A 6,000-nucleotide genomic window follows, 5' to 3' on the forward strand; every position below is an offset into this window, starting at 1 on the left:
GAGTCGAGCGGCTCCTTAAGCGAAGCTCTCTGACTTCCCTCCGCTCGAGCCGTGAGTCGAGCGGTCATCGAGCGAACCTCTCTGACTTGCTTTTGCTCAAGCAGTCTGTCGAGCTCTCTTCGAGCGAAGCTCTCTGACTTGTATTCGCTCGAGCGGCTAGATGCTTCGCTCGAGCGGCGTGAACCAGACTCCAAATACTCAACAATTCTCCCACTTGGAGACTGGTACACTCACATTGTCGGCCCTGCCTCAAACATGATATCCTCCACCTCTGCAACTCACAGCTCCTGTCTTCATGCTAGAAGACCAACTGAAGTTGCGCACAACTTCAGTTTCTCAAGTGTAACACCCTTTGTCAACATATCAACAGGGTTTTTACTTCCACAAATTTTCTCAAGTAGCAACTGTCCATCATCCAACAATGATCGTATAAAGTGATACCTGATCTGAATGTGTTTAGTCCTGGAATGAAATGCTGGGTTCTTGGCAAGGAATATGGCACTCTGACTGTCACTGTAGAGAGTGCTATTCTGATTCTTTTTACCCAATTCCTCCAAGAAGCCCTGTATCCAAACCATCTCTTTTGCAGCTTCTGAAACTGCAATATATTCAGCTTCTGTAGTAGACAAAGAAACTGTCTTCTGTAGATTAGAACCCCATGAAACTGCAGTACCACCCAAAGTGTAAACAAACCCTGTGGTACTTTTTCTGCTATCAATGTCTCCAGCTAAATCAGCATTAACATAGCCTTGCACCTCTAAGCCCTCTCCTGAGAAACACAAGCACGTTTCTGAGGAGCCTTTTAAGTACCTCAAAATCCACTTCACTGCTTCCCAATGTTGTTTTCCAGGATTACTCATGTATCTACTCACAACTCCCACTGCATGGGCAATATCTGGTCTAGTGCAAACCATAGCATACATAAGTGACCCAATAGCTGAGGCATAAGGAACCTTACTCATATAGTCTTGTTCCTCTTCTGACTTTGGTGCCTGATCCTTGCTGAGTCTGAAATGACTTCCTAAGGGTGTGCCAACTGACTTGGCCTTGTCCATACTAAATCGGTTGAGTACCTTTTTCACATACTCAGCCTGTGAGAGTCTCAAAGTGCCTCTGACTCTGTCTCTAACAATTCTCATGCCAAGGATTTGCTTTGCAGCTCCCAAATCCTTCATTGCAAAATGCTCTGACATCTGCTTCTTCAGACTGTTGATCTCATCAATACTAGCCCCTGCAATGAGCATGTCATCCACATATAGCAGCAAAATAATGTAAGAATTGTCAAATTGTCTGACATAACAACAATGATCTGGCTGACATCTGCTGTACCCTGCACTACACATGAAACCATCAAATTTCTTGTACCACTGTCTGGGAACTTGTTTCAGGCCATACAAGCTTTTCTTTAATCTGCAAACTGAACCTTCCTTTCCCTGTACCACAAACCCCTCAGGTTGGTGCATGTAGATGTCTTCTTCAAGATCTCCATGAAGAAAAGCTGTCTTCACATCTAACTGCTCATAAAATAGATCTTCAGCAGCAACCATAGCCAAAACTAGCCTGATGGTTGTGATTTTTACCACAGGAGAAAAAATCTCAGAATAGTCAATACCCTGTTTCTGTTGAAAGCCTTTTACAACAAGTCTGGCCTTGTACCTCTTGCTGCCATCATGCTCAGTTTTCACCCGGTACACCCACTTGTTGTGCAATGCCTTCTTCCCTGATGGAAGTTTTGTCAACTCCCATGTCTGATTCCCTAACAAGTAATCCATCTCATCCTTCATGGCCAACTCCCACTTGCTAGAATTTTCATCTTGCAATGTTTCTTGGTAACTCTGTGGTTCTCCACCATCTGTCAACAAAATGTAATTCAAAGAAGGTGAAAAACGCTGTGGAGGACAAATAGTCCTACCTGACTTGCGAACTGCAGCTATTGGAGTGGACGGCTCTGGATCTGACTGCGGAATAATGGGAATGGGTGTGCTGGACCCACTCTCCCCGTCACTCACATCTCTGCACTGCACTGTGACCTTTGGTAGATCATCCAAACTCACAAACTCAAACTCCTGAGGAGCTGCTTCAGCAACTGTACTAGACTTGTCTTTGTACACAATCTTCTCATTGAAGATCACATTTCTGCTTCTTATAATCTTCCGACCCTGATCATCCCAGAAACGATAGCCAAATGCCTCGTCTCCATAGCCAATGAAATAACATTTCCTTGACTTGGCCTCAAGCTTATTACGAGCATCAGAATCAATAAGAACATAAGAAAGACAGCCAAATATTTTAAGATGAGAAAATTTGACCTCTTTCCCGCTCCAAGTCTCCTCAGGCAATCCACAATCCAAAGAACTGATGGCCCTCTGTTTATCAAGTATACTGCAGTGCTAACTGCATCTGCCCAGAAAGTAGGTGGTAGCCCAGCGTGCAGCCTCATGCTTCTAGCACGCTCATTTATGGTTCTGTTCATACGTTCAGCAACTCCATTTTGCTGTGGTGTCCCAGGAATGGTCTTCTCCATTCTGATACCCTGAGTTGCACAGTACTCCTTGAACCCACCATCAATATACTCACCACCATTATCAGACCTCAAGCATTTCAACTTCAAATCTGTTTCAGTCTCAACCATGGCTTTCCAATTTTTGAACACATTAAATACATCAGATTTATGTTTCAAAAAATAGACTCATACCTTCCTGCTGTGATCATCAATAAATGTAATATAGTAGCGAGAACCTCCAAGGGATGCCACTGGGGAAGGTCCCCACACATCAGTGTGCACAAGATCCAGTCTCTCTGACTTCAGTGTTCTACCACTCCTCAAGAAACTGACCTTCTTCTGTTTCCCCATAATACAGCTCTCACACATACTGAGATCAACTGACTTCAGTTCTAGTAGCTTGCCTCTAGACAGAAGTTCTTTCATGCCCTTCTGACTCATATGGCCAAGCCTGCAATGCCACAAGTCTGCTGTGCTCTCTGCAACGGTAGTGACAATAGTGTTATTCAAACCAGTAGTCATATAGAGTGTACCAGTTTTCTTACCCCGAGCCAGTACCAATGCCCCTTTGGTGACCTTCCAGGTGCTATCTGAGAACACCACTGAGTGACCACAATCATCAAGTTGCCCGACAGAGATGAGGTTCTTCTTTAACTCAGGAATGTGTCTGACCTTTTGCAAGGTCCATTTATTCTTGTTAGGGAGTGCAATGTCAATGTCTCCCATTCCAATTACGTTCAAAGCTTCTCCATCAGCCAAATACACCTTTCCAAAGTCACCTGCAACATAGTTTTACATTATCTCCCGATGGGAAGATGTATGGAAGGATGCCCCTGAATCAAGTATCCAGTCATCAACTGGACTATGAACTGCAAGCAATAGTGCATCCTGTAATTCTTCAGTTACCACATTAGCACTATCATTCTCTGTCTTCTTGGAATTTCTGCAATTCTTCTTTATGTGGCCAGCTTTGCCACAATTCCAACAAATTGCCTGCTGACCAGTTCTTGACTTGCTCTTGCCCCTGTTCTTTGATTTTGATCTACCTCTGTTTGAGTTCCTGTCTTGTGCTCTCCCCCGAGAGTCGACATTCAGAGCTGAACTCGAACCTGAGGTCTCGCCTGAATCTCTCATACGCACCTCCTCAGCCAAAATCAAGTCACGGATGTCATCATATTTCAACTTTGACTTACCAGCAGAATTGCTAACAGCCATCCTCATGGCTTCCCAACTGTTTGGCAGTGATGCCAATAGTATCAGTGCACGTATCTCATCATCAAATTCAATTTCAACAGACGATAATTGATTGGTGATAGTATTGAAATCATTCAGATGTTGTGCAACAGACGTACCATCCGACATCTTTAAGTTAAATAACTTCTTCATCATATGTACCTTATTATTTGCTGACGGCTTTTCATACATACCTGATAAAGCCGCTATGAGATCCGCAGTCGTCTTCTCCTTGATGACGTTGTGTGCAACGGATCTCGACAGGGTTAGACGAATAACCCCCAGGACCTGTCGATCCAACAGAGTCCAATCAGTAACTGACATGCTATCCGGCTTCTTCCCCAACAATGGAAGATGGAGTTTCTTCCCATAGAGGTAATCCTCTATCTGCATCCTCCAATACCCATAATCCGTGCCATCAAACTTCTCGATCCCCGATACTTTCACTTCTTCTCCAGCCATCGTATTTCTCAGACCCTAACCTTGGCTCTTGATACCAATTGTTATGAAAAACGATGACAATAAAGTGAATCTAGACACGAGAAAAACAAGCAATCACACACGACACAGTATTTACGTGGTTCGGCAAATTGCCTACGTCCACGGGAGCTGCAGAGGATTTGTATTACTTGAGGAATCACAATACAATGGTGTAGAACAGCTACTGTTCACTGTCATACAGTACAAGTCAAACAACAACTCAATTTATATGTTGTACGGCGGAAACCCTAAAAGAGTAGAATTAATGATGTTCGCTCGAGCGGCGTGTCGAGCCCGCGTCGAGCGAACCTGTTTCCCGCAATCGCTCGAGCCGTGAGTCGAGCGGCTCCTTAAGCGAAGCTCTCTGACTTCCCTCTGCTTGAGCCGTGAGTCGAGCGGTCATCGAGCGAACCTCTCTGACTTGCTTTTGCTCGAGCAGTCTGTCGAGCTCTCTTCGAGCGAAGCTCTCTGACTTGTATTCGCTCGAGCGGCGTGAACCAGACTCCAAATACTCAACAAATTTAACCCACACACTGATCGCAGGAGCCACTCCATATAATTAAACCATGAAACAGTACACAAGCCAAGCGAGTAGAAATTTCAAATAATTCATTGAACTGAATTGAGGTGAGATAATAAAATATTATTAAAATATTATTTTTTAATATTATTATTTTAAGATTTAAAAAAATTAAATTATTTATTATATTTTATATTAAAATTTAAAAAAATTGTAATGATATATTGAGATGAATTTGAGATCCAAACCAACTTAAATCTCAATTCTCCTCCATAATTTTATCATTTATTTTATCAAGTGAGCTGAGGGGCTTCTTTTTGTATTGGCTACTTGAACTGTTTTTGAACTTGGTTTACAATCCTGTGGGCTCAAAAAAAAAAAAAACTTTCAGTCCATATCCCCAAAAAAAAAAAAACATATATAATTTTTCAATCGGAATATAAATGAGTTTATATCTAAAATATTACAAATTAATTTGAAAATAATTTCAATCCCTGTATAAATTTTATAAATAAAAATTCAAAAATATTACTAATTAATCTAAAACTATTACAAATAGTTTGAGTATTCTAAGAATGACAAATCTATTATAAATACTCTCCAAAGGCACCAAGAATCTAAGATGCAATAAGTTAATAACCATATAGAACTTGAAAAAAACATGGATGAAAATGAGAATATGATGTCTTAAAAATAAAAAATAAAAACTTGAATTAGAAAAGATACGAAAATAAATACAAGCCTACAAGGAATGAATTAACAAGCCATCTATGTATCAATGTGTACTCGAAGTAGATTGAGATTGAGTCTCTTTTGTTGAATTTGATCGCACATCAATTGAAATCAAATTAATTTCTAATAAAAAAACATAAAACAATTTATAACTAAAAATAAATTTAAAGTAATTATGGCTTCCATCTTGATGTTCACCCCCTTGTAGTTGTCCACAAAGTCCGCCACCTACAAATCTCAATCGGCTTCCCTTTAATCTAATTTTGAGTGCAAATCAAAACATCTATAGTGATAGAAAACAGTGAACTCCTAAATAGATCCAATATGAGTCTTTAGTGCAACAAGCGAACTCTAAAGCTACTGTAGTAATAGAGATGACCAAGATACTTCGAGCTATATCCCTAATGAAAGGATATTTGAGGACATTTATCTTCCACCTACGTAAAACACCAAACTTCTCCAAATATGAGTGTAACTTTGCTAATAAGTATCTTTCTAAGTTTGTTTAGCAGTCTAAATTCTTCTTCTATAC

The sequence above is a fragment of the Juglans microcarpa x Juglans regia genome, chromosome 8D, assembly GCF_004785595.1.
Source record: "Juglans microcarpa x Juglans regia isolate MS1-56 chromosome 8D, Jm3101_v1.0, whole genome shotgun sequence".
Lineage (NCBI taxonomy): Eukaryota > Viridiplantae > Streptophyta > Magnoliopsida > Fagales > Juglandaceae > Juglans > Juglans microcarpa x Juglans regia.